The sequence below is a fragment of the Lepidochelys kempii genome, chromosome 5 (genome assembly GCF_965140265.1).
Source record: "Lepidochelys kempii isolate rLepKem1 chromosome 5, rLepKem1.hap2, whole genome shotgun sequence".
NCBI lineage: Eukaryota > Metazoa > Chordata > Testudines > Cheloniidae > Lepidochelys > Lepidochelys kempii.
In genome coordinates, this window is record NC_133260.1 from 62,305,844 (window position 1) to 62,326,258 (window position 20,415).

The window sequence follows — 20,415 nt, forward strand, 5'->3', positions numbered from 1 at the left end:
GTTAGATGAATTATGCACACTGGAAACATGGCAAAATGCCATATGTAACAAGACTAAATGGTAGGGAAAGAAAATGTGTTCAAGCTTCTAAGTTATTATTACAGAATTTGTGGAGTGTCAGAGGAAAATATTAAATGTCAAAAGTCCTTGACATGCCCATTTAAATTATAGGATTGACTCACACCAATTTTTCATCAGCATTATAAAATAGCTTTGCACACTGCTGAGAGTTTTCACTTCTGACTGTAGTAATTGTAATGCAAATAACTGTTTCCATTTACCATGGCTTGCAGCCCCCCAAATGATAATATTTTGCATTTCTATAGCACCTTCAACCCAACGATCTTAGGGTGTTTGGAAAACATTAATGAACTCAACCTCATAACATGTCTGTGAAAAAGCTAAGTATTTTTATCACGATTTTATAGACAAAGAAGCTACAGAACATAGCATCCTCACTGGAGACATCTCAGGTTTGATTTTCAAACGTGCTGAACCTCTGACTGCATTTGGAGTCGTAGGCACCTCAGCACATCAGAACCTCTACCAAGTGTGGATGATGATACCTAAAAACCTGAGCCACCTGAACTAAAAGCCACTTTTGAAATTTGGTCTGAAGTGACTTGCCCAACTTGTCACCGAAGAAGTCGCTGTCAGAGCCAGGAATAGAGCCCAGATCTCTTGTCTCCTGGTGCTGTTTTATATAAAACCATGCTCCCATTCTAAAACTTAGTAGGATTTTTAGCCCTTTGGTGCAACTGTTGTGCTTAATTACTTTGTGTATATTTAAATAAATGTAGCTGAGGAATTTAAATAATTAATAATCCATTGCCATGTAAGGAGCTTGTTGGCCATGATGATTAGACTAGTCCCCATCACCTTCCAAACATCACCAACAGCAAAATATTTTAGGCCAGACAGGTGCTTCTCTCACATAAGAATTGTGTCATAATGTGTCAGCCTTATCCAGGGCATCTGGGTGCTACCACAATATAAACATTAGTAATGACATCATCAGCAGGCTGGATTAAACTTTCCACTGTCCCAAAGAGTTGCCATCATTCTGGTCAATGAAACAATTCCAGAACCTGCTCTTGTCAGGCCCACAGTCTCCTTTTCACCCTGGAAAGGTCATGAAAAGAAAATGGTTCTGTGTTTTTAATACATCAAAAATTGGAAATATTTCCTTTATTTTTGTGGGTATTTCAGAAATATTATGTAATAGCATAGCATAAATGTGGGTAAATTTAAAGTGTCAAACTGTCAGGCTCCCAACAAGGGCAGCTACAGAAGAGCCATGCTGTTGTCTGGATGCTTCCTGGAACGCCCCTTGGGCTCATATAGGGCAGGGAGCCAATCAGGAGCCATCAGGCTGTTGCCTATCAAACCCTTAAGGCAAAACGTTCGAATGGTCAGTGTCTGCAGCAGGTCTCAGGCAGCAGAGTGCAGGTTGGTTACAGCTGCTACTGGGTGGCAGTCTGGAGATGTCAGCTGCCTGGTAGCTTTGCAAGCTCCAGTATCTGTAAAACAAGTGAAGCATTAATCTGTATTGAGGATTGTTCACTTCTCTTTACTGGTTGCTTGGATTATGGTAATAACATGAGGCTGCATGAAACAACTGTTAAGGACAATGTTATATTGTAATTTGCCTGGCTCCCATTCTGGCTAATAGAAGTCACTCTTGGGCACATACGGATGGTGCAGAAGCTGCAAGAAGCCATGGGAGAATTCACCTAGCACAGGAACAGTGTAGACCCCGTGTAAATAGCCTTATGCTGTTCAAAAGGCCTGATGTAAGGATGTATTGGGGATGAGAAGAGTGTGCCCATAGCACTGAGTGAAATTCTGGGGTACCTTCTAGCCTGTAGGCTGGGGAGACTGCCATAAATTAGAGCAGTGGTGGGCACAGCCCATCATGGTAATCCGCTGGCGGGCCGGGAGACAGTTTGTTTATATTGACCGTCCACAGGCATGGCCGCCCGCAGCTCCCAGTGGCCATGGCTCACCGTTCCCAGCCCATGGGAGTTGCAGGAAGCGGCAGCCAGCACCCTGCAGCCTGGAGTGGTTTCTATGTTGGTTTTAAGAATTACTGAACAAAGCTTCCATCCATTCAAAATGATATTACTATTGATTGTTTTCTGCACCATATCTAAAAGGTATTCTAAGCACCTCACAGGAGGGATAGCTGGGGTACGTGGCCCAAAAACTTCAGTCTAGAATGTTGACAGGACAAGCAAGGGTGGGCACAAACAAGACGGTAATAGGATTGGGATGGCAAGGTTGTATCAATAGGGTCATGCAGAAACTAATTTTGTGTATTCCTAGTGATCAAGGTGTTTTAGAACTTAAAATCGTTTTTAATTAGATCACTTTGTCCTGTTGAATTCATGGCATCTTACAATCCTGAAAGATTCCCAAAAGCATTTTTGCAAGCTTTAAATAAATAAATTAATTCACCCACTACAGAAATGAAGCAGCTTCTGGAGTGGAATGCAGTTGCTGTTTATCCCGCACATGGCAGCACTACACAATTTAGGACAGGAAGCGAAGAATATATGAAGTTAAAACTGCGGCAAGATTTCAGGTAAGCAGGATATAGTTACCCAACCTGGAATCTGACTAAGACACTGCATGTAACAACCCTACTGTTGCAAAAAGTACCATGGGAATTTTGATAATCACAAATAGTCAAAATTGCCTTCCAGTGAGTGAGCTCTGTTTTGCTGGTTTCTCAACCCAACTCAGATATATATATCAAAGCAAGCAAACTACATCCAACTTCAATCCTCTGGGGTGACTGCAATACATTAGCCCCCTATACATATCAGTGGTTTCCGCACTTATGTCTTACATGAATTGCGCAGGGTTCTATTCATTTTCAACAATTGTTCTCCCCAGGCAGCCACTTGCACTGAAGTCCAGACAACCCTGCGGGAAATGGAAAGGAGAGGAACAGGTAAAATGTCTTATTTTCCACAGCTAGTTTCAGATGATCCTCTAGAACATGAAGCTATACAGCCACATATAGAAGGGGAAAGAATCCCTTCTCCATATACATTTTTCAGGAATCTTCCAATACCCATTATATTCCTATAGTTAGTCACACCTGGATATGTTTGAGGGCTCTTCCTTTCCAAATTTCTACATTTCCTCTGCCCCAACAGGAAAAAGGAAATCTATAACTTGTATAGAGGGAATGGCTTGTCACAGGATTCTTCTGTGAGTATCCCAAAGCTATACAGAAAGTTTAGCTGCTTCAGCTCACCCAAAGGAGAAATATCTGTTGTTTGTCCAAATTTCAGTTTTGTGCCATGACTTTCAGATTATCATATCCTCATTTCTTTCCATGGACATTTCCATCCTACAGTCAGTGATTAGGCAAGTACTACAAATTAGCACCAAATAGCAAAGTAGAGAAAACTCCCTGATGCTGAAGAAGAAGAGGAAAAATAGATGCCATTTAATGAGGAGGACCAGCCAAGAATATTGACGTCGCAATGATTAATTACTGTAGTGTAGCACAATAAAAATTCCTCAAAATCTGTAGTGGAGGGGATAGCTCAAAATAACTAAACAATTGGATTAGTGACAATTTTTTATCACCTGTGAAAATAAAGATAGTTTAATGCCTGACCTGATCATAATGAAAGGTTTACAAGATAAGTACTAAACTAATTGGAGCTGTTTATTTTAAATGTATTGGAAGATTACAATTTGAGTTTGGATCAAAAACAAATTGTAGCTTTCTAATAAATTACTCTCTGGGATGTTCAACATTCTACTGAAACACAGTATAATCAATACAATGAAAGTAACTGTATTCTTATTCGGGAACAGTGAGCCTTAAGCATCTTGAAGAATTTGCAGCCATGGTGCAGTCTCCTTTGATTAAAGGCACCCATCCACAGCTGGTCAATTTAGTCTGTAGTTTAGGAATGTTCCTGGATTCTTTGCTGATGCAAAGTTCTCACATACAAACAAAGGTGAGTAATGCTTTCTATCATCTTCATTCAGCTGGGAGACTCCATCCCATCTTGGCGGACAATGACCTGGACTCAGCTATTCATGCCTTCATCACCTCCCAGCTGGACTATGACAACATGATAGATCCCGGCACAAAGCCTTTAACGCTTAGGAAAAAAACATCTAGTACAAAACTCTGCAGCATGTCTTCTCAGCAACACCAGCCACTGCAAGCATATCAAACTTGTGTTCTGCTCCCTCTGATGCCTTTCCATAATAACAAGTTAAGATCCAGGTCTCAGTCCTTATGCTCAGTGGCCTAGGTTCAGGGCTTCTAAAAGACCTCCTAAAGTCCAGGATAAAGAATATGGTCAACAATTTTGCTCCATTGGCTCAACAGGTAAATAAAAGGACAATTCTACCTGTACAGGAGACCGAGATTTCTCAGGCACTGGCCCAAAACTGTGGAATGAACTCCCACAAGAACTAAGGACCATAACAAACCTCACCACCAAATGTGAAAGCCACATTTCTCTGACCTAGTCTTCTCTAACATAAACACACAACAATATGTATATAAACAAACTCCAAATCAAAACACTCAACTACACACACTTCTTTCACTGGGGAGTAGATGAGAGATACATGTGTCAGATAAGTAGTCACAGTGTTTAATCTCCTACTGGAAGGTGCTCAGGCCCAGATTCACAAAGGGACTTAAGCATTGAGACACTCAGCATCATGCCACTTTACTTTTAGGCACCTAGGAAATCACAGGAATTCACAAACCCTGTGTTAGACATCTAGTCTCCCTGTACAATGAAAGGGGAGATATGGATAGCTAAGCATGTGATCCACAAAATCCAGCATGTTAGGCAGGGAGCTGCCTAAGATAACCAATAGGAGATACTGATGAGGTATATCTCCTAAGCCCCACCACCTCACAGAGATAGGCACCTAAGTTCAGGCTGCAGGGAGGTCCCTATCCCTGTTTGCAATCCATGAATCAGGGTAAAATAGGTACTTTTCCACCTAAGTAGTATGCAGGGCCTGATAGGCGGCAATTGGAGCCCCACTTTGGGGAGGCTAGCCCCTGGCTCCGCCCCTTCCACACCCCCGCGGCCAGAGCCCCGAGACCCCCTGCCCCACCATCCTTCACAGCTGAAGCCCTGAGACCCCCTCCGTGGCTGGAGCCCCAGGCCGGCTGGAGCCCTGAGCCCCCTAACCTGCTCAGAGGAGCCCCAGGCCAGCTGGAGCTGCTGCAGCTGCGCCTCCCCTCCACAGACCCTAAGCTGACCTACAGGAAAATTCAAAAGCTCTTCTCTTCTTCTTTCTTCTGGAAGAAGAACCCGAGCTTTTGATATGCCCCATGCAGGATCCAGGGTGGCTAAGAAGGCAGTATGTGTTACTCAGCTTCCTGGGCTCATCAGTAATCTCCCTGGTGCCCATGGAGCACGAGGCATAATAAAAAAGCAAAAACTCCCCCTGCTAAATCTGCAACTGGGGTCTGGTGGCAGCAGCTGCACCAGGGGAGGCAGAGCCTCCCCTGGCCTATTATATCCGCCACCCATGCAGGGCCTGATCCAATAGGCATGTTCAAAGACTGCTTAATTCCACACAAAACAGGCAGGGGCTGGGAGGTATAGGACCTCATTTATAACCTTTACTTCAGTGGCTAGGATACTCACCTGGGATATGGGGACTCTAATTCCATTCCCTCCTCTTGCTGATGAGGAGAAGGGATTTGAAGAGAGATCTGCACCTCTCAGGTGAGTGCCCTTTGCAGCGGGCTATAGAGTCATTCTCACTCTCTGGCCCAAGTAATAATTAATGTGGAACAATTTCAACAGGATTGATTGAGGGACACCCACATCAGAATATGCCATAGTGGTGAGAGCTAGTTAGTTTCATGAATAACCTCATGTCAAAGGCTTCTTGAAAGTCTGAATAAGTTACATTTTCTGGCTTTACTTTTTCCACTTTTATTGAAGCACACAAGATTTCTAGTACATTATAAAGACATGATTTTCCTTTACAGTTAGCTATGCTAGTCGTCCCTCATGTTTATCTAGGTGGTTTACAATTCTAGCACATGAATTTATTATGAATATGGCTCATTGATTGTTGTAACCTTACTTCTTGGTAGAAAAATAAATACCTTTATATCATTTATTGGGGGACCAGAGACAGCTTTTCTGTGGTTTATTTGCTAACATTCCTACATGACATTATATTACATTACATTATATTTTGCATTTCCCTAGCAAAGCATTTCATAAATATCACACAGCAGCATTACTTCAAAACTCCCCAATAGCAACAACTTCATGGGAGGGGGTGGAAATGGGGCAGTCATTTGTACCAGCACTGTACTCAGCAGTAGGAGAAGGATAGCAAACTGAAGATTTAGCTCATCCAGGGCTAATCAGGAGAACGGGGGACAGAAGGGCCATTTGGCCTGGACCTCAAGCTCAAAGAGAGCCTCAAATGTAGACACTTGTTAATTTTTTGGCATTTGATAAGTTTTGCAACTTGTTTGTGTGCGTAAAAGACATTTTTTGGCACAAAAAAGGGCTAGAAAAACATTTGTTAAATAAAAAAAATTCAAATTATGTCTCACTCTTTTTTTTGGTGCCTTATTTTGTTTTCATGTGTCGTCATTTTTTATTTTTATTATGGCTAGGGCCCTCAAAAACTGGAAGTGGCCCGGGCCTCTCTGGACTTCTGAGCGGGCCTGAACTCATCTAATTGAAATAAGGGGATTTTCCATGCTGATATTTAGCCAAAATAGTGGTGGTCACATTTCTAATCTTTCAAAAAGTATACGGAAGAACATTGATTAGTACAACTGATACATCTAAAGCTCTACAACTGCATGCTGGGTATTATTATTAATACCATACTGACTCAACAGGACAAGGGCTCTTTCATGATCAAGCAAAACTGAATCCATTTCCATGGAGGATTATCAGTAACTGGAATGGGTGAAAAGCTGGTTAGCTTCCGAGAAGCGATAAGATCAAAGGACAAGGTTGTTTGACAAGTGTGCTGGGGAATCACAAGATACCGTCTTGGTTTTCCTGTACAAACTGCTGAATGTTCATTATTTCAGAGTAAAGTCAATACAGCAATCTAGCCAGCCTCTAGACCAGTGTTTCTCAAACTTGGGGTCCTGGCCCAAAAGGGGGTTGCAAGGCTATTGTAGGGGGTCGCAACATTAGGGTTACCATATTTGTGGGTTTTCCCGGCCATGGCCTCTGGTTCTGGTCCTCTGATCTCCGTCCAGGCAGATTTTTGACATATGAAAAAATGTCTGTGATTTGGTATTGCCACCCTTATTTCTGTGCTGCCTTTAGAGTTGGGCGGTCAAAGAGTGGCATCTGCTGGCCAGGTGCCCAGCTCTGAAGGCAGCAGCGTCTCTAGCAGGGGCTCAGAAGTAAGGGTTGCAATAAGGGCATGATAAGATATTGCCATTTAGTGCTCCTATGAGTATGAACAGTAATTTACTATCAATTTTTGGGTTGGGGAGCATCACAGCCTGAAATATTTCAAAAGGGGCCCGAAAAAAAAAGTTTCAGAACCCCTGCTCAAGACAGCTCATTCTCCTGTAGTCTTTAGCTTTTTCACAAGCCAGAGACAGATGTTTAAATAGTTAAAGAAGACTAGCACAAGTTTTTACTTTTCCAGGCTTTTCTAAGCCAATAACTACACAGCTGAAAGTTGGAGCCAAATTCGCCTCTGGGGTAAACCCACTGAAGTCAACAAAAACAGACCAAGGATGAATTTAGCTCCTCTTATAGTTAACCTATAAGCAACCAACATAAAAATGTGCTGGTTAGGGGCTGCCTTAACTAACTGTGGAGAGTACATAACTAATAATTAAGGCTGCGAGTTTGTCACAGGGGTCATGGAAGTCATGGATTCTGTGACTTTCCGTGACCTCCATGACTTCTGCAGCGACCAGTGCAGCTGACCCCAGGGCCGCCCGAGCAGCCCCTGGGCCAACCGCACCAGCCACTGCTGGGGCAATCTCAGGCCACCGTGCCATGCCCCAGAGCAGCAGGAGGAGTTTGGATGTCAGAGGGGGCTCAGGGCTCCCAGGTGGAGGCCATGTGCTTCCTCTGCCCACAGGCAACGCCCCCACATCTCCCATTGGCCACAGTTCCCAGCCAGTCGGAGCTGCGGAGCCTGTGCTCAGGGCGGAGGTAGCGCGTAGAGCTGCTTAGCCACGCCTCTGCCTAGGAGCAGAGGGAGGGGAATGTCGCTGCTTCTGAGGTGGTATGGAGATAGGTAGGGAGTCTGCCAGCCCTGCCAACCCCCCCAGCACCCACGGCACCCCCAGTCCGTCCCCCCCTTGCAAGATTTAGTCAGGGATATATAGTACAAGTCATGGACAAGTCACAGGCTGTGAATTTTTGTTTATTGCCAGTGACCTGTCCATGACTTTTTCTAAAGATACCCGTGACTAAAACATACCCTTACTAATAATGAATAGATAGAAGCCATACAAAAAAACAGACAAGAATATTTTGAAGAGACATTACATAGGAAGAGTCATTTAAAAGAATATCCTGAACAGCAAAATGGCTTGCGTCATGACTGTTTTTTAGAGCTCTAGATGAGTTCCCACTTCGACAGGAAATGAACAATGTGCTGAAAGAAAAGGAGTACTTGTGGCACCTTAGAGACTAACCAATTTATTTGAACATAAGCTTTCGTGAGCTTCATCCGATGAAGTGAGCTGTAGCTCACGAAAGCTTATGCTCAAATAAATTGGTTAGTCTCTAAGGTGCCAAAAGTACTCCTTTTCTTTTTGCGAATACAGACTAACACGGCTGTTACTCTGAAACCTGTCATTACGCAATGTGCTGAAAGAACTCTTTCAGATACAATCCTCTGCTATACTGTGCTGCCAGCTGCCACAAAATGCTTAAGAGTTTCGTACTCCATGTTGGAACTGGGGATTACCACGACACTAATTTAATCATAAATTCCTTTATTAAATCCAAAGGCCAAACAGTATTTATAAAATGGCTCTAAACATGCCCCCAAAACCTAAATAATAAGCAATTTACTACATTCAAAGAGTAACAAAACATTTATAAGCATTTCATCAAGATACTTAAAAACAAGCTAAACCCAGGGGGGGCTTAGAGCCATGGTTGTCAGTTCCAATGTGGTCAGACAGGTTTTAGCAATGAACCCTTTGAGAGTTTATTTTTATACCCTTTATCAAATAAGTGATGTCAGTGCCAATTACTGACTTCAGCTAAAAAACCAATTTGAGACAGTTCACCCTTATTTCCAGTTTTAATCCAGATGAGATTTCCAATTTCCTTTCTCCCCAATGCCTTTCCTCCGCATCTCTTCCCCTCCTTCTTGCTGACCACACCTGGCGTCACATAAACCCTAATTTGCACTGGGTTCATATCAGCCCTAACTTTTGAGATAACATGGAAATGTGGGGTGGAAAGGGCCATGTTGACCCGTTGTAAAACAGAGTCTCTTTGTCTTATTTAAAGCCATCTGCAGTCACCCCTATTGGTCAGAGGCCTTCTTTTCAAATACTTTCCCTTATTTTATTAGTTATTCTTTGAACATCCTCCCTACATCATTTCGTCTGGCCTTATAAAACTCATTTCTTTTCAGACCTTTTTTTTACTTGCTAGTTAGGGCCTCTTTGCACAACACATTTCTTTAACCAAACTTACGCTAACTTAATTCTCTAATTTTATATTTATCCTACACTCCAATTACAAAAGCTAACACAATACATGGTCCTCTAATCTACATTGATTGTTCCAATATAAAATGTAGAGGATGACAGACTAATAAAGGATCAAATGTCATCTTTCTTTATGTCAATGAGAAGTCTTTCTTGTTGTCATGACTAAATGATTTTTAAAGCGCAAAGTCAGCTTTGAAGGCAAAGATTCAGAACTCAGATTCTGAAATTCTGAAAACTTCTGTTTCCAGAATTTTAATAACATGGGGCCAGAACCTCAGCTGGTGTAAACCACTGATTACTGATTTAAACAAACTGAGGATATAGCCTATGTATTCTAGTATTCTCTCTTTCTCTGTGTTTTATTAGTCTGTGATGCTATCCCTTTATACTCCAAGAATCACAATTTATATTGCTCTCAGGTCAAAAATTCTAGTTAGAAGAGTTACTCATTCTTAAATCTGACTGCTTCTCCATGGTCTTTTTGTGGACTTTGTTGCAGGACAACTTGAATTACTTTAAGGAATAGCTTTGGATAACACTAAATATTATAAAAATAAATTAGAAAATGTACAGAAGTCCTTTCAGACATCCAAATCTTGCAGTTCTATCAGGTCAGGTATTCTTGATGCTGAGAGAGAAATTCTTTAAAAAATAATTATTAAATTAAATGTCTATAAAGAAGATGACCACTGGTCAATAGACTGGTCAATGACTCACTGGGGGGAGGAATAGTTCAGTGGTTTGAGCCTTGGCCTGCTAAACCCAGGGTTGTGAGTTCAATCCTTGAGAGGGCCATTTAGGGATCGGGGCAAAAATTGGGGATTGGCCCTGCTTTGAGCAGGGGGTTGGACTAGATGATCTCCTGTGGTCCCTTCCAACCCTGATATTCTATGATTCATCCCATACTCTGGGTGTCTTTACAATAATCAGCTGTACCATTTCATATCAAAACATATAATAGGTAAAAAAACCTGCTCTTCCCACCATAAATATCTAATGCCCCCACATGCCCCACAACATAAACTCAAGTTGTCTCTCTTTATTGATATAACACCAAAAGGCCAACTTTTTGTTGTTCAATTATCAGAGTTGCTAAAAGCCCAAAAAGAGGGTTTCAGGAGGCATACTGCAAATCTCTTTCTCTCCTACTGCCACAAATGTGCAAAGGAGCATCATTTTCTCTTGTAACTCATATTTGAATTGGCTCCTACAAGACACCATAAACTGATGCAGCAATGTCTGGGGACAGTGCTTTCACATGTAGAATATAAGTAAGTCCACATGTCAAGGCTGACTAAGTTCAGGCCATTTTTGTAGTTGGGATCATGCACATTCATACCTTGGTCATGGATTGCCAGGCAAAAATACCGTTAATAACCGAGTCACACTCACTCTAGATGTCTTCAGAATTGAACAGATTTTTCTTCTTCATTCTCTGTTCAGCCCTCCTTGATTCTGTTTATTCTGGATGAGCAAGTGAGCAGTCACATTCTCACACACCTTATTAGCAGAAACATCACAGTGCAGTTTCCTGGTTCCTGTTAAGGTACACACTGTTCTACCATACCTTACCATCTGACTCTATTGCTATGGTTAAAGATACCCCACCAAGTTATGGATTTCCAGGAGTGTAAATGAAGAGGCATTTGAAGCATTTGGACAAATGTTCCTCTTCTGATTGTTTCATTCACAAAAAGAGTGAAGTTGAATGCTTATTAAGTTGAGCAATTAAATTTTATTAAACCCTTTGGCTACTCTGTCCACAAGGCCAAGTTCCTTCCAGCCTAACTCCCTGGAGTTCCCAGTTTCCACGGGTGTCTCTTCAATAACAGCTCCTCCAGGGAACATGGCCCCTGTGACTCCAGTTCCACTAATCATGATACATCTTCCCTATTTTACAAACATTTTTGTATAAACTTTAAAAACCAATAATTACAGCAAGATCCCCACCCCATCTCCCTTTGACCAGAGGTTGCTAGCACGTAGCTGAGTTGAAATCTCATCTTTACCACAGACTCAGCTGGTTACATAGTCTTTGAAATAGTTTGGTCTCCTCAACATGTGACCACACTGGGAGTGAGTTTTGTCTATCTCCCTGTCACCTGCCTCCAAATCTAGCAAGCTTTCTCCCTGTCTCATCTTCTCCATCCCTGTGGGTTCTGAACCAGAATAAAGAGTCTTGTGTAACAGTCTTTCAGCTGATTCCACCTTACAATAACTCTGTAGGTATTGCGGGTTGGTGCTGTGATGGTTACCTCCTCTTTGTATGCAAATTCCTTGAATTCTTGAATTCTTCCAGCTGCTCACAAGTGCGGCAGACTATCTGTGCTCAGTGAATACAGTGTCTGGAATGCCATATCTTGCAAAGTGGCCCTTCAGTTTGCCAATCACTGACTTGCTTCTTGTGTCAAGCAGGATATTAACCTCCCAGAAATTTGATAGTAGTCCACTGTAATCAAGTACTACTTTACAGTGAAGGTAAATAACTCCACTCCCATCTTTTCCCATGGTCAGGTTGGTAGCTCACATGGTACCAATCTCTTTTTGCTACCAGTTATAACATGACCAGCATTTATTCCCAGACAGTAAACACTCTTGATCCCATCTAAGACAGCTGTCAGGCATGTATTTTTTGCATGACATCCTTACATAATGAAGCTTGGACAATAGTTCTCTGTCCTCAAAGTATGATTCCATCCTGCACACTCAGCTCATCTTTAATTTGAAAACATGATTCTGCTCTTATTAGTACTTGGCTTTTGTCTTCAGGCCACCCTGCTAATATCACTCTTTTTGTTGCCTATAATTGGATGTCCTTTTCCATATCCTCTTTGATTTCTATCAGCTGTGCTGTTGAAACTGGGAAACTGAATCCATTCACATGCTGCACTCAGTTCATCTTTAATTTGAAAACATGATTCTGCTCTTACTAGTACTTGGCTTTTGTCTTCAGGCCACACTGCTAATATTACTCTTTTCATTGCCTATAGTTGGATGTCCTTTTCCATATCCTCTTTGATTTCTATCAGCTTTGTTGTTGAAACTGGAAAACTGAATTCATTTGCATGCTGCACTATGTCCTGATCCTCTTCCCCCATCTCACCGATGCTGGGTAAATGCATCCTGCTCAGGGTATCAGCTAACAACAGTAATTTTCCTGGACATTATCTGACCTCTGTCTAGTAGAGCTGGAGGCTAATTAACACACCCCTATGGAGCACTAAGAAGGGGCTTGCCATGATTGTCTCTGGGTCTTGTGGTCTGATTGGTCACCCAATAATAGTGCATACATGTACTGATGGAATTGCTCTACTCCAAATACTACAGCCAGAAGTGCTTCTTCTATTTGGGCACACCCAGTTCAGCCTGTGACAGGTCTCTGCTGATATAAGCAAATGGCTTTCCTGCAAAAGAGCAACACCCAATCCTTTCTCTGATGCATCACACTGGAGCAACAGTGGCTCTCCTGGTTGGTAGGACTTCAGGACAGGGGCATCCACTATCACTTGTTTTGGCATGCTAAATGCTTGCTGTTGGGGACCTACCCAGTCCCATGCAAAATACTTCCTGGTGAGCTGACATTTGGATTCTGCTACTACAGTCAAGTGCAGACAGAATTTGGACAGCAAATTTATCATCCCAGTGAAGCACTGTACCACTGTCACATCCACTGGAGCTGGCATTCTTCTGTCTGCCTTGATCTTGTTTGCACCTGCTTTCAGTCCCTCTGCTGTGAGCAGATAGCCAAGGTATGTCACTTCATGCTGTTTGAGGCACATTTTGGTAGGGTTCTTGTCACCACATCACTGTGGAAAGGCTGTAGTTTTCTGCCAGGGTCTTGTTCAGCTTCTGTATCATTGGTCCATTTGCCTACAATGAGGATATCACTTGCAATTATTTTCACCCCAGGCAGTCCTTGCAACCCTGGGGTGAGTCTTATCTGGAACTGGGCTTATGCCCATCGGCATGCATACCCATCTGTAGTGACCAAATGGTGTTCCGAAAGTTTTCAGCATGCTGGACTCTCTATCTAGGCTTGTGTGCCAAAACCTGTCCCTCACATCACACACCATAATGATTCTGACTTTGGAGAGTTCTGGCAAGAGGTCATCAGTTGTGGGCAGTGGACAGTGGCATCTTTTCAATGCCTTGTTCAGTGGCTTTGGGTCTATGCATATGTGTAATTTGCCTGATTGATTCTTTACCACCACAATGCTGCTTACCCAGACTGTACTAGCCTCTATAGGTGCTACAATACCCCTGCTCTGCAGAGTTTTGAGCTCCTTGCATACTGGATTGTGTAATGCCACTGGAATTCTCCTTCTTGGTAACACACAGGTTCCACTGTGTAGTCTACTTCCAGTTCCAGCGTTCCTTCAAGGCACCCATTTCCCTTGAAAATATCCCCACGTATGGTTTTAAAGTTGTCTCCAATGTCCATAGGACTCGCCCTTTTTCTTCTTGCACTGCAGCTATGAAGTTGTGATGCTGCATCCTGAACCCATGGTTTGTATGGCTGTATTCCCCAACAGGGGTCTGTGGTACTTTCCATCCAGCACCACGAACCTCAGTTGGTTCTGTCTGTTATTTTTCAGATTAGTTACTTTGAGGTCACATTTTCCTACAGGCTGCATTATGCTCTCATTGCACATTATTAGACTATGTCTGCTCCTTGTAATGGGTGTGTTCAAGCCCAATTCACCCCAAGCAGTCACACTGCAGGAGGCCCCACTATCCAGCTGAAGTTACACTGAGCATTTCCCTATTAACATTGTTGCAGGCAAGGAGGCTGGTATTATCCCATGTTGCTTTCCTGTCCCAACAGCCTGAACCAGATATGCTCTTGGACTCTATGGGTATGTCTACACTACGAAATTAGGTCGAATTTATAGAAGTCGGTTTTGTAGAAAGCGGTTTTATACAGTTGATTGTGTGTGTCCCCACACAAGTGCTCTAAGTGCATGTAGTCGGCGGAGTGTGTCCACAGTACCGAGGCAACCGTCGACTTCCAGAGCGTTGCACTGTGGGTAGCTATCCCACAGTTCCCGCAGTCTCCGCCGCCCATCTGAATTCTGGGTAGAAATCCCAGTGCCTGATGGGGCTAAAACATTGTCGCGGGTGGTTCTGGGTACATATTGTTAGGCCCCCATTCCCTCTCTCCCTCCGTGAAAGCAAGGGCAGACAATCGTTTTGCACCTTTTTTCTTGCGTTGCCTGTGCAGACACCATACCACGGCAAGTATGGAGCCTGCTCAGCAAACCGTCACCATATGTCTCCTGGGTGCTGGCAGACGTGGTACTGCATTGCTACACAGCAGCAGTTAATTGCCTTTTGGCAGCCGACAGTGCAGTATGACTGGTAGCCGTCATCAACGTAGTCCTGGGTGCTCTTTTAATCGGGCACTTGGGCAAACATGGGAGTGACTCAGCCAGGTCATTTCCCTTTTAAGTTTCGTCTCGTGGCGATTCAGTCCTACCGGCAGTGCACTGTCTTTTAACCTCCAGCCAGCAGAAGATGATGGCTAGTCGTCATACTGCACCGTCTTCTGCTGAGCACCCAGGAGATGATGATGGCTAGCGGTTGTACTGCACAGTCTGCTGCCAGCAAGATGTATAAAGATAGATGAAGTGACTCAAAACAAGAAATAGACCAGATTTGTTTTGTATTCATTTTCTCCTCCTTCCCTCTGTAAAATCAACGGGCTGCCAAACCCAGTTTTGAGTTCTATCCTTGAGGTTTTGAGCTCTATACTTGAGGGGGCCATTCAGTTTCTTGCAAAGCCACCCCCTTTGTTGATTTTAATTCCCTGTAAGCCATGTTGTCAGTTGCCCCTCCCTCCGTCAGGGCAACGGCAGACAATCGTTCCGCACCTTTTTTCTGTGCAGACGCCATACCACGGCAAGCATGGAGCCCGCTCAGATCACTTTGGCAATTAGGAGCACATTAAACACCACATGCATTATCCAGCAGTATATGCAGCACCGGAACCTGGCAATGCGATACCGGGCGAGTAGGCGACGTCAGCGCGGTAACATGAGTGATGAGGACATGGACACAGACTTCTCTCAAAGCAGGGGCCCTGGCAATGTGGGCATCATGGTGCTAATGGGCCAGGTTCATGCGGTGGAACGCCGATTCTGGGGTCTGGAAACAAGCACAGACTGGTGGGACCGCATAGTGTTGCAGGTCTGGGACAATTCCCAGTGGCTGCGAAATTTTCGCATGCGTAAGGGCACTTTTATGGAACTTTGTGACTTGCTTTCCCCTGCCCTGAGGTGCAAGAATACCAAGATGAGAGCAGCCCTCACAGTTGAGAAGCGAGTGGCAACAGCCCTGTGGAAGCTTCCAACACCAGACAGCTACCAGTAAGTCGGAAATCAATTTGGAGTGGGCAAATCTACTGTGGGGGCTGCTGTGATGCAAGTAACCAATGTAATCAAAGATCTGCTGATATCAAGGGTAGTGACCCTGGGAAATGTGCAGGTCATAGTGGATGGCTTTGCTGCAATGGGATTTCCTAACTGTGGTGGGGCCATAGACGGAACCCATATCCCTATCTTGGCACCAGAGCACCAAGCTGGCGAGTACATAAACCGCAAGGGGTACTTTTCAATAGTGCTGCAAGCCCTGGTGGATCACAAGGGACGTTTCACCAACATCAACGTGGGATGGCTGGGAAAGGTACATGACGCTCGCATCTTCAGGAACTCTAGTCTGTTTCAAAAGCTGCAAGAAGGGACTTTATTCCCAGACCAGAAAATAACCGTTGGGGACGTTGAAATGCCTATATGTATCCTTGGGGACCCAGCCTACCCCTTAATGCCATGGCTCATGAAGCCATACACAGGCACCCTGGACAGTAGTCAGGAACTGTTCAACTACAGGTTGAGCAAGTGCAGAATGGTGGTAGAATGTGCATTTGGTCGTTTAAAAGTGCGCTGGCGCAGTTTACTGACTCAGTTAGACCTCAGCGAAACCAATATTCCCACTGTTATTGCGGCTTGCTGTGCGCTCCATAACATCTGTGAGAGTAAGGGGGAGACGTTTATGGCGAGGTGGGAGGTTGAGGCAAATCGCCTGGCTGCTGGTTACGCGCAGCCAGACACCAGGGCGGTTAGAAGAGCACAGGAGGGCGTGGTACGCATCAGAGAAGCTTTGAAAACCAGTTTCATGACTGGACAGGCTACGGTGTGAAAGTTCTGTTTGTTTCTCCATGATGAAACCCACCGCCCCTTGGTTCATTCTACTTCCCTGTAAGCTAACACCCTCCCCTCCTCCCTTCGATCAGTGCTGTCAGAGGCAATTAAGTCATTGTTGCTTCACATTCATGCATTCTTTATTCATTCATCACACAAATACGGGGATAACTACCAAGGTAGCCCAGGAGGGGTGGTGGAGGAGAGAAGCACTGGGAGAGGTGGTGGAGGAGGGAAGGACAAGGCCACACAGCACTTTAAAAGTTTAAAACTTTAAAACTTATTGAATGCCAGCCTTCTGTTGCTTGGGCAATCCTTTGGGGTGGAGTGGCCGGGTGGCCGGAGGCCCCCGCACCATGTTCTTGGGCGTCTGGGTGAGGGGGCTATGGAACTTGGGGAGGAGAGCGGTTGGTTACACAGGGACTGTAGCAGCGGTCTGTGCTCCTGCTGCCTTTCCTGCAGCTCAATCATACGCTGGAGCATATTGGTTTGATCCTCCAGCAGCCTCAGCATTGAATCCTGCCTCCTCTCATCACGCTGCTGCCACATTTGAGCTTCAGCCCTCTCTTCAGCCCACCACTTACTCTCTTCAGCCCGCCACCTCTCCTCCCGGTCATATTGTGCTTTCCTGCACTCTGACATTGTCTGCCTCCACACAGTCATCTGTGCTATGTCAGTGTGGGAGGACTCCATGAGCTCAGAGACCATTTCATCATGAGTGCATTTTTTTCGCCTTCTAATCTTCACTAGCCTCTGGGAAGGAGAAAATCCTGTGATCACTGAAACACATGCAGCTGGTGGAGAAAAAAAAAAGAGGCAGTGGTATTTAAAAAGACACATTTTCTAGAACAATGGCTACACTCTTTCACGGTAAACCTTGCTGTTAACATTACATACACAGCACATGTGCTTTCATTCCAGGGTTGCATTTTGCCTCCCCCCACCATGTGGCTAGCCCCTCACGCCCCCCACAGCTAACAGCGGGGAACATTTCTGTTCAGCCACAGGCAAACAGCCCAGCAGGAACGGGCACCTCTGCATGTCCCCTTAAGAAAAGCACCCTATTTCAACCAGGTGACCATGAATGATATCACTCTCCTGAGGATAACACAGAGAGATAAAGAACATATGTTGTTTGAATGCCAGCAAACATACACTGCAATGCTTTGTTCTACAATGATTCCCGAGTACGTGCTACTGGCCTGGTGTGGTAAAGTGTCCTACCATGGTGGGTGGAATAAGGCTGCCCTCCCCAGAAACCTTTTGCAAAGGCTTTGGGAGTACATCCAGGAAGCTGCAAATGCCAGGGCAAATTAATCATTAAACATGCTTGCTTTTAAACCATGTATAGTATTTTGAAAGGTACACTCACCAGAGGTCCCTTCTCCGCCTGCCGGGTCCAAGAGGCAGCCTTGGGTGGGTCTGGGGGGGACTGGCTCCAGGTCCAGGGTGAGAAACGGTTCCTGGCTGTCAGGAAAACCGGTTTCTCCGCTTGCTTGCTGTGAGCTATCTACAACTTCATCATCATCTTCTTCTTCATCCCCAAAACCTGCGTCTGTGTTGCCTCCATCTCCATTGAAGGAGTCAAACAACATGGCTGGGGTAGTGGTGGCTGAACCCCCTAAAATGGCATGCAGCTTATCATAGAAGTGGCATGTTTGGGGCTCTGACCCGGAGCGGCTGTTTGCCTCTCTGGTTTTCTGGTAGGCTTGTCTCAGCTCCTTAAGTTTCACGTGGCATTGCTTCGGGTCCCTGTTATGGCCTCTGTCCTTCATGCCCTGGGAGATTTTGACAAATGTTTTGGCATTTCGAAAACTGGAACAGAGTTCTGATAGCACGGATTCCTCTCCCCATACAGCGATCAGATCCCATACCTCCCGTTCGGTCCATGCTGGAGCTCTTTTAAGATTCTGGGACTCCATCATGGTCACCTCTGCTGATGAGCTCTGGCCAGCGTGGCAAGCTGCAGGTGACCATGCAAACAGGAAATTGAAATTCAAAAGTTCACAGGCCTTTTCCTGTCTACCTGGCCAGTGCATCTAAGTTGAGAGTGCTGTCCAGAGCGGTCACAATAGAGCACTCTGGGATAGCTCCCGGAGGCCAATACCGTCTAATTGCATAAAAAGTACCCCAAATTCGACCCGGCAAAGCCGATTTAAACGCTAATCCACTTGTCAGAGGTGGATTAAGGAAATCGATTTTAAGAGCCCTTTAAGTCGAAAAAAAGAGCTTCATCGTGTGGACGGGTGCAGGTTTACATCGATTTAACGCTGCTAAATTTGACTTAAACTCCTAGTGTAGACCAGGGCAAAGAGAGAGTCATGATGTCATCACTGCTCTCTGATGTGCCATCCCCTTCTTGTACAAGTCTGCCTGAATTTTCTGAGAGATCTTGTACACAGTGTTAAAATGTTTCAAATTGCCACATTCCTTGTAATGCTGTCCTAGTGCAGGGCACTTCTCCTTTACTGACTCAGGCTGTCTCCCATAGTAAATGCATCTCACTGTGGGTATGGAACCATGGCTACTTGCTCTCCTTTGCCGTTGTTTCACTCCAGATACTTATGGGGACATTGTGCCTCCTAGGGCTTTTATCCTTTCTCTTGAGGCTTCCACTGCATGCCCCATGAGTAAGCATCTGTCTAATGTTAGTTCATTTTCACAGAGCAGCTGCTCATAAATCCTGCAGACTATCCTGTCTCAAATTAAGGAGTTTGTCAAGTCCCCAAAATTGAATGTAGCAGTCAGTTTGCCAAAGGCAGTAACATAAGGATCTATCCACCCCCCTTTGGGTTAGTCTCTAGTGAAAACTCTGTTTTGTTCTGCAGTTTCCTTCTGCTTTGAGGAGCAGTAGGTCCCCAGGCCTCCTAGGACTGCTGTGAGGCTTGAGGCAGTGGTGCACATCAGAGCATTGCAGATCTCTCTGCCTTGCTCCCCAATCCTCTTAAGATCACATAATTTTACTTTTCTCTGTTGTCCTTCTGCATGGCCAGGCCTGTGTATAGCTGGAACTCCTCCTTCCACTGCGTCGATTGCTGGGTTAAGCTTGTGGCTGCAAACTCCAGGACTCTGGGGAGCTTCAGACCGAGTCCCATGGCTCACACACTGCATGGCTGATGTACTGCAGAGAACTCGCAGCTCAGATGCTGCCACCATGTTTCATTAGCAAAGAGTGAGTCTGAGCACAGCTTAAGTTGAACAAATGGAACTTTATTAAATATCATAGACTGCTCTATCAATGTGGCTTAATTGCTTCCAGCCTAACTCTCTGCATTCCCTGTTTTCCTGGTGTCCCCTCAATAACAGTCTGCCCTCTAGGAAACACAGGCCTTCTGATTTCAGTTCAACTGATAAAGATATATGGAGCACAGTTAAAAATATCTCCATGACAACTACAGAAAGAACCTAAATTAATCTATTTCTTTCACAATCCAGCCTAACAAAAAACCAAGAAGTCCATATGGTGGAGGGTAGATGTGCTTGAGCAATGGGTATTTTCACTATATGCAAATTTAAAATGGATACCAC

General features: G+C 44.5%; 1 long non-coding RNA gene across 1 annotated transcript in view; it reads left to right on the forward strand.

Annotated features, from left to right (window-relative positions):
- Positions 1–2,472: 2,472 nt before the first annotated feature.
- Positions 2,473–20,415, forward strand: part of LOC140912062 (uncharacterized) — a 28,766-nt gene continuing 10,823 nt past the window's right edge. The window contains exons 1-2 of the long non-coding RNA XR_012159214.1: positions 2,473–2,584; positions 2,899–2,956. This is a non-coding gene — a long non-coding RNA (uncharacterized lncRNA). The remainder of the gene's footprint in view (positions 2,585–2,898; positions 2,957–20,415) is intronic.